Here is an 11,636-nt window from a genome sequence, read left to right as displayed (position 1 = left end):
TCCATGTTTTTCTGTAAGCATGCAAATTAAGAGTTTAGAGATAAAGAATTCATACATGTATTTGTGTAGCTATGTCAGAAAGTTCCATGCAAGAGATAAAAGTGTTTGGTGATATACTTTTTTTTTAAAAAAAGATTTATTCATTTTTTTGAAAGGTAGAGTTACACATAGGCAGAGGCAGAGAGAGAGATAGAGAAAGAGAGAAAGAGAGAAAGAGAGAGAGAGAGAGAGAGAGAGAGAGAGAGAGAGAGAGAGAGGTCTTCCATCCTCTGGTTCACTCCCCAGATGACCGAAATGGCCAGAGCCTCAGTGATCTGTAGCCAGGAGCCAGGAGCCTCCCTCAGGTCTCCCAGAAGGCTGACTAGCCAAATACCTGCTTCAGCAGTCATCCCTAAACATTTTCAGGAGCACTGATCTAAGTGTAAAAGGTTACTATTGCATAGAAGTGGCATAACAATGCCAACAGCAAGAAATAGACAAAAATTTACATCTATTGTTACTAGCTGGATATTCAATATTGATATGCATTCTATAAGTAAAAATTTGTAATGGGAAATGTTGCAGTATATTTTAAATGTTGACAGTCTGTAGGTCTGTTAAAATAAATATAAAAATTGCAAGAGTAAACTGCAACAATAATTAATGATGGTTGTGAAAACTGCTAATTTTATATGCAAAATAATTAGATCACATCAAACAACGAATGTATGAGGAAAGAGAGTTAAAGCAGAAGCTAATGTTAAGAGAGGATATGTTAGTTAGATAACCTTAAAAAGAATGTTAATTCCCATCAGAGCTGGTAAATATTTAGGAAATTTTGAGTAATACAAGGTAGAATAATATAATTTTTATCATAAAGATTAGACTTAATCTTCGTAATTATTTGTTGTATTAGCATTCAAATATCAAGGAAATAACCTTTAAAATTGTATCTATAGCTAATTTTAGTTATATAATTCCATTTGGGCCATGAATCTTTTAGGAAAAAGTTCTCTTTGGGAATTCTTCATACCTTGAAGGATGAATAAGAAGCAAAATGTTAAGTTTGCCTTGTTAAAATTTCACAAGGCAGAATAACAACCCCATTCATGTACAACAACATCTGTGATAAATCATCTTTGATCTAGACATAAGAAAAAATACAAAGACTAAAGGAAGAAAGTGTTAAGGTAAACGAAGAACTCTTAAAATACGTTCCTTTACCAATCTGATTTCAGCTGCATTGCTTTAGTATCACACATGAGCTGCAGACTGAACACAGGAGTAAGCTGGCTGCTGACAGGCCTGAGAAATAATTTTTCTATATTATATCATATTTACAGCATGTTACTACTGGTTTTAATGATAAAATTGTAGTAAAGGGGCTGGCGCCGTGGCTCACTTGGTTAATCCTCACCTGTGGTGCCGGCATCCCATATGGGCACCGGGTTCTAGTCTTGGCTGCTCCTCTTCCAGGCCAGCTCCTGCTGTGGCCTGGGAAGGCAGTGGAGAATGTCCCAAGTGCTTGGGCCCTGCACCCGCATGGGCTACCAGGAAGAAGCACCTGGCTCCTGGATTTGGATGGGCGCAGCGCCGGCCTTAGCGACCACTTGGGGAATGAACCAATGGAAGGAAGACCTTTCTCTCTCTCTCTCTCTCTCTCTCTCTCTCTCTCTGTAACTCTACCTGTCAAATAAATAACTAAATAAATCTTTAAAAAATTGTAGTAAAAATTAGTTTTTGGATGAAATTCCAAGATTTTTACAACTAAGAAATTCAATCGATGATGGTGAAATGAGGCATTGGTCTTCCTTTTGGCTGGATATTTGCATTGCCCCATAATTTGTCTTTGGTGCACTTATAGGAAACTGCTAATGGTTCTCCAAAATGGTTGTACTTTTTTTTTTAAGATTTAATTTATTTGACAGTGTGCCAGAGAGAGAGATAGAAAGACAGAGAGCACTCCCATCCACCTGGTTAATTCACCAAATGGCCACAAAGTCCAGGACTGGCCCAGGATGATACCAGTAGCTAGGAACTCCATCCAGGTCTCCCACATGGGAGGCAGGGACCCAAGTCCATGGGCCATCCCAGAGATTTCAGAAGCAGTGCAGCTGGGGCTTGAACCAGCAATCGAATATAGATGTCAGAATGGTGGCTTAACCCACTGCACTACTGCACCAGTCCAGCTGTACTATTTTTTATTCCCACTAGCAGTGCAAAATTGTCACACATCTCTGCCTAATGTTTGAGGTTATCAATCTAAATTTTAGCCATTTTGTGGGTGTGAAGTTTCATCTCATATTTTTAACTTGCTTTATGACTATGCCTAGTAATGTTGAGTACTTTTCCACATGTTTATTATCCATTCATAAATATTTTGTGAGGCACCTGTTCAAGTCTTGCCTATTAATTAGGTTAGAAGGTAGGTCTTATTACCAGTGAGTTGCATGAGTTGTTTCTATATTTGAGATATAAGACTTTTGCCACATATTTGCATTGTGAATAATTTCTCCCAGACTGTGGTTTGACTTTTTATTTTTGTCACAGCATTCATTGAGATTTTTGAGGGCAGCTCGCTTTAAATCATTTGTGTTTTTGTTCCACAGGTATGTCTTTGTTCCACCTGTTGGGATACATTCACTCTATACAGAGTTCCATTGTGGCAGTTTTTTTTTGTTTGTTTGTTTGTTTGTTTGTTGTTGTTGTTTTTTTTTTTTTTTTTTTTTTTTTACAGGCAGAGTTAGTGAGAGAGAGAGAGACAGAGAGAAAGGTTTTCCTTTTTCCATTGGTTCACCCCCCCACAAGTGACAGCTACAGCCAAAGCCAGGAGCCAGGTGCTTCCTCCTGGTCTCCATGCAGGTGCAGGGCCCAAGCACCTGGGCCATCCTCCACTGCCTTCCCGGGCCACAGCAGAGAACTGGACTGGAAGAGGAGCAGCCGGGACAGAACCAGTGCCCCAACCGGGACTAGAACCCGGAGTGCTGGCGCCACAGGAGGAGGATTAGCCTAGTGAGCTGGCCTATTGTGGCAGTTTTTTCCTTCTGCAGTTTAAAGATGTCATTTCATGATCTGGTTTCCATTATTTCTGATGAAAAGTCTGTCATTATTTGTATTGATGTATGCATGTATATAAAAAAGTTCACAGCAAATGCATTTTTATGACATTTTCCTGTGAGTGATCTGAAGTACTGTGGTGTGTTATGTGCCTTCTTTTCTCAGACTGTTTTCGGATTGGCTTTTTAACTTCAGTTGGTATCAGGTGGACTTTGATGTGCCCTGATGTTGTCCCCTTTGCATTTATTTTGTTTTGCATTCACTAAGATTGTAATACCTAGTATGATGTTTTCCATCACATTTGGTGAATTTTTGACCATTTTAAAGTATTTTTTGTCTTATTGTCTTTCTCCTTTCCTCCTGGGAATTCATAATATGTGGAATTATATAATATATGGAATTATCACTTAATACTATCCTACAGGTCATTGATATTTTTTCCTCAACTAGTTTTCTCTCTGATTGGGAACTGGAAGGCATGAGTATTTTTTTTTTGTTTATTTCTTAAGAATTTTAGTTTTACTTCAAATATAGTATCAAATATAGAGTTAAACATAGAAGATGTATTTATTTTTTCTTAATTTTATTTTTCCACATGATATGAGTTTGGTGCTTATGAAATAAGCACCACAGTAAAATGAGCATCATATTAACACCCTATTATAATGCTAGCAGTCACTACACACACTTGGCCTTTAGTTCTTCTACCCTCTTGGGTAGAGACTGACAAATGTACTGAATTGTGGGATTGTTTTGTGATGTGTGCTCAACTAAGCTAAAACTACTACATACATTCTAACTTTAATCCAAATGAAATATTGAACCAGTATTTCCAAACATACAAAAATAAATCTACCAAGCTACCCACCTGTAACAGGCAAGTGAATCTATACTCCCCAACAACTGATACTAGGATTTTGAAAATTTAATACATTCTCCTTGTCTCACTTCTTACCTGAAATATTGCACAACCTCCTACTGATTTCTTTGTGAACCTCAATCCATCTCCCAAAATTCTCAAACGTGAATAAGTACTGATTGTTCTACACTGCTACTTCTCTTTTTCCGGTGGTTCATACTACCTCTATAATATAGCATGACCTGCTACATAAAGCACTATCTAGACAGGCCCCCCTCTGTCTAGCTTTGCCTATACCATATTCCTATGTTCTAGTCTTACTGATTAGAAATTGCAATACTTTGAATGAGCTGTGATGCCTCAAAGCTGTATATATGTTTCCACATCCTATCCCCCTTGCTTTTATGCCCTTACTCAGTGAAATCCTACTTTTGCTACATCTTACAGAATAGGCATCTTTTCCATGAAGACTTTACTAGTTGACCCAAAACTCAAAATCATATCAAGTAAGATGTATGACATGTACTGACAAACTTCATGAACTCCATACTCAACACATTTTAAATGATCCTAACATTCTTCTGATGGCATTGACTCCTGCTCTCTCCTGCAGCCCCCAAGACATCAGAAGAGTGGGCCATCTTCAGGGGATCAGTGTCCTCATGGCACTGACATTCAAACCCCAGAGCATGAAGGATGCGGAGAGGCACTCTTTTATTGACATTTTACAACACCGGTCTAATCATGCTACCAGGCCAAGTAATGAAAGATGTTCTATTTCAGCATATTCACAGGAATATTTGATGCTATAAAGAACATTAGGAAGTTGTAAAGCAGCCTTTAAAAAGCTGGAGAAGCCTTTGAAAAGTTGGGGAAAAGTTGTGTACCCCTCATTCAAACAACAGCAAAATGATAAACAACAAACATGTAATATTTCTGCAAAAACATGAGGACTTAAAACCATGTAGCAACCAAATAGCCAGAATTCAGAAAAGGGGCAGATTCACACCCAGGAGCAAAAAGATCTACAGACTGTTCCAACTACGGCAGGGAAAAGAAGGAAACAGCAGAGACCAGATAGACAATAGAGAAAATCAAGTCAAAATTTAATAAAATGTCAAAGGCTGGGGCTGGTGCTGTGGCATAGTAGGTAAAGCCACTGCCTACAGCCACTGCCTACAGTGCCGGCATCCCATATAGGCGTCGGTTCCAGGCCCGACTGCTCCACTTCCAATCCAGCTCTCTGCTATGGCCTGGGAAAGCAGTGGAAGATGGCCCAAGTTCTTGGGCCTCTGCACCTGCATGGTACACCCAGAAGAAGCTCCTGGCTTCTGTCTCCTGGCTTCGTATTGGCACAGCTCCAGCCATTGTGGCCATCTGGGGAGTAAACCAGTGGATGGAAGACACCTCTCTCTCTCTCTCTCTCTCTCTCTCTCTCTCTCTCTCGGCCCTCCTTCTCTCTCTGTGTAACTCTGACTTTCAAATAAATACATAAATCTTTAAAAAATTTTAAAAATGTCAAAGGCCAAGTGTGGGCTAGAAAAAAAGCTTACAGGCCCTTGAAGCCCCAAACAGGCCAAATGCATATTACCTCTGACTCTTTTCCAAGGGCCTTTACTCTGCACATTAAGATATAACTGTTGAACAGGAGACTGGAAAGCCTACTTCAATGGCACAAGCACAGAGGAGGGGAGGGACCATCACTGAATTAAAAATAAAAAGTTCCATCCTCCTCCCCATACCCTTCTCTCCTGCAGAGCAAAGGACTTAAGCTACTAAGAGAGAAGCATCAAACTTGCTGACCCCAGGACCCAGGGACAGATCCATCCTCACTGACAGAAGAGTAAACAACAACAACCCTGTACCTGAGAGAGACCCAATACATGGTCCTTCCTCTGCAGAGAGTGGGGAAGCAGAAAACCCTCTCCCACAAAATGCCCACCACAGATGAAAGGCAGAGCTTGGCCATTGTAAGTAGGATAGGCTAAAATGGTGAGAAAGCTCCATTAGCAGGGAGCTGGATCAAAAGTGGAGCTAGGGCCAGCGTTGTGGTGTAGTGGGCTAAGCCTCCACCTGCAGTGCTGGCATCCCGTATGGGTGCCAGTTCATATCGCAGCTGCCCCTTTTCCAATCAAGTTCTCTGCTATGGCCTGGGAAAGCAGCACAAGATGTCCCCTGTACCACATGGGAGACCTGGAAGAAGCTTCTGGCTCCTGGCTTCAGATCAGCCCAGATCGGGCCATTGTGGCCATTTGGGGAATGAAACAGAGGATGGAATACCTTTCTCTCTGTCTTTCCCTCTCTCTGTTTGTAACTCTACCTCTCAAATTAAAAAAAAAAAAAGTAGAGCAGCCAGGACACGAACCAGCACTCATATGGGATCGTGGTAACACAGGCAGCAGCTTTACTTGCTATGCCACAACCACTGGCTCCAAGATTCTGATTAATCAAAATTAAATTCACACCAGAAATCCATACCTTCCAGCCATTGTAGATAACTGAAGTTGAATTATACTGTTTTTTCCAGGCTAAAATGACAATTCATATTCTAGAAAGAAGCCTGGATCATGGAGACAGGAGCAGTTGAGACTGGTGTGGTTGTTGATGCAGTGGTCCACTTGATGTGTTTGGCCAAGTGCACAGGTGCCGGCTTTAAACTTGTCGTCGTCACAGTGGTAGAGCTGGAAGAAATTGGAGTTGTGAGTATGGGGCCAGATGGCAAAGGGCCCTTTCTCTTACTTCCAGATGCGGTCACGCACATGGCGCTGAACATTGTGACCGAGTCGTTATCACCAGCACCACCACCAGGGGAGAGACCATCAGGAGCCCGGTGAGAAGAGGCAGGAGCAGTTGAGGCTGGAGCCGGGCGAGAGGAGGCAGGAACCTGGATCATGGAGACGGGAGCAGTTGAGGCTGGTGTGGTTGTTGATGCAGTGGTCCACTTGATGTGTTTGGCCAAGTGCACAGGTGCCGGCTTTAAACTTGTCGTCATCACAGTGGTAGAGCTGGAAGAAATTGGAGTTGTGAGTATGGGGCCAGATGGCAAAGGGCCCTTCCTCTTACTTCCAGATGCAGTCATGCACATGGCGCTGAACATTGTGACCAAGTCGTTATCACCAGCACCACCACCAGGGGAGAGACCGTCAGGAGCCCGACTAGTGGTGGCAGGAGCCTGGTGAGAGGACGCTGGAGCAGTTGAGGCTGGAGCCCGGCTAGCGGAGGCTGCAGCAGTTGAGGCTGGTGTGTTTGTTGATGCAATGGTCCACTTAATGTGTTTGGCCAAGCACATAGGTGCCGGCTTTAAATTCAGGGTACAGGTACAGGTCGTCGTCACAATGGTAGAGTTGGAAGAAGTTGGAGTTGTGAGTGTGGGGCCAGATTGCAAAGGGCCTGAACTCTCACTTCCAGATGTGGTGGTACACATGGTCTTGAGCACGGCTGCTGTCAAGTTCTCAGGAGCAGCACCACCAGGGCAGACAGCGTCATGAGGTGGGGTGCGTGGCTTGTCCAGCAGCATCCGTGGTGAGGAGGTAGGGAGCGGGCCCTGTGGCGTGGCAACTTCGGCAGATGTCTCAGCCCGGAGGGCTGGCAGGGATTTGGTGTCACTGACCAGTATCACAGCAGGAGCAGCGATCAGTCCCACACAAGGGGCTGCGGGCTTGAGGCCTAAAGAGTTGGCAGGAAGATGCTGTGGCTGTGAAGAGTCAACAGGGCCCATTAGGCGGGCTATCTTCGCAGGCAAAGGGGCCACCGTCGCTGCTACTCCAGCATATTCTGGGAAGGCTGGAAACCGCGGAGCAGTCTGCCTCTTTATCGGGCCCCAGAAGGCAGCTGATGAGGGCGCAGTGCTGGCTGCAGGCAGCGGGAGCGCGCTGGGAGGCTGAGTGCGGGGTGGGCTCTCGGGGGCAGACTCTTGGGCAGCATCCATCCTGTGCTCCACGAACTGGTTAAGCCACCGAGATGAACCTTTCGTTGCCATGTCACCATCTTCCAGAGTGACAGGATAGCCCAGCCGGGGCGCGGGAGGCAGAGTGCCCAGGTCCCCTCCCCCGGAAAGCTGCTCAGCAAACTTCCTTTTATGCGGCCAGGAGCCGCCAGGTGTAGGTGGGGAATTCCGCAAGCCTGGTTTCTCCGCGGCTGCACCTACCGCTCTTCGTCTCTGGGACTCCCTGTCCGTCACCAAGGGAGGTGAGGTACTGGAGCGAGGCCCCAGCGCCTCCTCTCCAGTCACCTTTGCTGGCCTCTCTGGTATTTTGGAGCAGGAGGCGGCCGGCCCGCAGAAGGCACTCGACGTGGGCCGGCCCGGCTTCCTCGGACGCAACAGGCCGCCAGTGGAGCTGTAGGAGCTGCTAGTGGCGTTGCGGACGGGTACAGGGATGCCAGCCGTGGTGGAGCTCTCCGGGGAGCTCTCACAAGAGTGGCGGGGTCTCTTACTCAAGTGGGCGTCTGAGTCTTGGGGACCGGTCAGCGGGGCCCAGACGGCTGACTGCCCCTGTCCAGGGCCAGCAGGACAGCCTCCCTTAGTCTCCCGGCCAGCCAGGAGGATTTGGGCTTCCCCCGCGGGGCTCCTCCTCCTCTTCCTCTCTGGGAGGGCAGCTGCACCACTCTGCGGGGCACAGGGGTCCAGAGCCTTAGCAGACTGCGAGGGCTGGGTGGAGCTGATGATCTGCCCAGGTCCTGGGCGGCGAGTCAGCCTGCGGTCAAGAGGGGTACCCTCACCGTCCCCGACCTACACACCATCTTGGAGTTACGAACAGACAGCACAGGCTTCTTGGGGCTGCCATTCCAGCACACGGTCGGTAGGCAACCCACACGGGAATACCGGGGCTGCTGGATCGGGTAGCGTCTGCGAGGCGCTATTCCAAACCGACTGAACGAAGTCTGACCATGCCGCTGGGCAGGCCTCCCGGAGGGCTGGCAGCCTGGAGAAGGGTCACCGCGGGGAACCTGGTGGCCAGGGGGGCGTCGGCAACGGGGCGCGGCCGGGTGGGTGGCGGTCAAGCGTCTCCCGCTGGTCCTTGCCCTCCTGCGAGGGGACAGGCTGGGGTGGACCGGAAAGGCCCAGGTTATTGCCCATGGGGCGTGACTGGGTGAGTTCAAGATCCTTCTACAAGGGTCGAGAGTCGAGGGCAACCGTGCAGGGAGACTTCCCTTTGCTGCCAACTCGCTGAGGCCCCACATTCCAAATGAACAAAGAGGCACACTGCGTTCCACCCACTTCCTCTTCCCCTATGCCCCGCCCAGGAGAGCTGGGGGTGGCATCTTTTATGCATTTTGCTGAGTACTTTAAATGTCTAATAACGATTAACTCGTATAGTATCTCAGTTAACTTTATACTTTTAAATGAAGCTTATTAAAATATATATTATTGTAAGGCTATATAGTGTACGCTGACAGTAACCCTAACTAATGTATTTTTATTATACATACATTGCTTTACATGCTTAAAACTTTTGTTAATTTCACACAAAATTATGTTTTTGGAGATTTATCCAAGCTGATTCGTGTTGCTCTAGTTCAGCGCTTTATAATGGTCCTGTTGTATGAACGTCACAATGTAACCACTCTGATATTAATATTTTCTAGTTTGCCATTACTGTAAAAAGGATAGAATAAATGTTTTTGTTGTGGTTCCTTATGTGTGTGAATAATTTCCTTTAGGGTATGTGCTGAGAAATGGAATTGCTGGCTCATAGGGTGCAATCATCAACTCTAGTTGATAGCATCAAATTGATCTGTAAAGTGTTTTATTTATATCATCAACACTTGATACTGTTTAAATGTTTTATTCTGAATAAATTGGATGAATATAAATGCATTTTGTATTTTTAGTGTGCTTTTTTCTGATTAACAATGCTTTGGTAATTTTTCTATCATGTTATATTTTTCTTATTGATATCTATGTTTTAGATATTAATATATTATTGGTTACATCTGTTGCAAATTATTTTAATGTTTACCTGATTAATGCCATATGCTGGGAATGGGTGGGCGTGTGTAACACAATGTGAACCTTTACCTTAATGGAAATTCACTTTATTTAATACATAACATAATGGGGCCGGCACTGTGGCCCAGTGGGTTAAAGCCCCAGCCTGCAGCACCCTCATCCCATATGGACTTCAGTTTGAATCCTGGATGCTCCACTTCTGATCCAGCTCTCTGCTAATGTGCCTGGGAAAGCAGCAGGGATGGCTCAAGTGGTTGGGCCCCTGGGAAACCCAGAAGAAGCTCCTGGCTCTTGGCTTCAGCCTGGCCCGGTCCCAGTCATTGCAGCCATTTGGAGAGTGAACCAGTGGATTGAAGACCTCTCTCTCTCTCTCTCTCTCTCCCTCCCTCTCTCTCTCCTTCTCTCTGTAACTCTCCTTTTCAAATAAATAAAAATAATTAAAATACATACATATTATTTTTCTTCACATATTTTACAAATACTGATTTGGTAATCTTTATAACAACTTATGAGTCATGTACCACATTATTTTTACTTTAAGAAATAATAGGCTTATTGAGATATATTTCACACACCATAAAGCTTAGTCTTTTTTTTTTTTTTTTTTTTTTTGACAGGCAGAGTGGACAGTGAGAGAGACAGAGAGAAAGGTCTTCCTTTGCCGTTGGTTCACCCTCCAATGGCTGCCACGGCCAGCGCGCTGATCCGATGGCAGGAGTCAGGTGCTTCTCCTGGTCTCCCATGCGGGTGCAGGGCCCAAGCACTTGGGCCATCCTCCACTGCACTCCTGGGCCACAGCAGAGAGCTGGCCTGGAAGAGGGGCAACTGGGACAGAATCCGGCGCCCCGACCGGGACTAGAACCCAGTGTACCGGCGCCGGCGCCGCAAGTTAGAGGATTAGCCTAGTGAGCCGCGGCGCCGGCCAAGCTTAGTCTTTTAAAAGGTGTAGAATTCAGGAGCTGTTAGTATATTCACAAAGGTGTGCAAGCATCACCACTTACTGAATTCAGAATATTTTCATCATCCTCCAAAGAAATCCCATACCAGTTTAATCACTGTCTACTTTCCCTCAAAGTCCTTCTGCCCTTCAGTCCCAAGAAATCACTAATCTACTTTCTGTTTTAATAGATTTGCCTATTCTGGGCATTTCCTGTAAGTGAACTGATAAACATAAGTCCTTTAGTGTCTGACATCTTTCACTTAGCATGTCTTCAGAGTTCATCTATGTGATCATATCTAGCAGTTATTCATTCCTCTTTCATGCTGAACACTATCCCATTGTATAGTGGATGCCCCGTTTTGTTTACTATTCATCACTTGACAGACACTCAGATGGTTCCACCTTTTGCATATTATGAATAATGGCTCCATGAACATTTATGTATAAGATTTTGCTGGAATAAGTTTTTAATTCTTTTGCATACATACCTAGGAGTGGAATTGCTGGTTTATAAGTTAACTCAATGTTAACTTCTTGAGCAACTAGCAATCTGTTTTTCTGCATCAATTTATATTCTTTTCAAAAAAATGTTTATTTATTTGAAAGGCAGAGTAATAGCGAGACAGGAAGAAATATAATCCATTCACTGGTTCACTCTTCAAAGGCCCACAGCAGCCAGGGATGGTCCAGGCTGAAGCCTGGAGCCAGGAAATCCATCTAGTTCTCTCATGTGGGTGGCAGGGACCCAAGTTCTTGGAACATCATTTGCTGCTTTCCCAGGCACATTAGCAGGAAGCTGGATTGGAAGAGAAACAGCCAGTTCTCAAAACAGCACTGACATATGGGGTGCA

The sequence above is a fragment of the Oryctolagus cuniculus genome, chromosome 8 (genome assembly GCF_051225735.1).
Source record: "Oryctolagus cuniculus isolate XC-2025 breed Fujian yellow rabbit chromosome 8, ASM5122573v1, whole genome shotgun sequence".
NCBI classification, from domain to species: Eukaryota; Metazoa; Chordata; class Mammalia; order Lagomorpha; family Leporidae; genus Oryctolagus; species Oryctolagus cuniculus.
Note: the sequence above shows the minus strand (reverse complement) of the source record.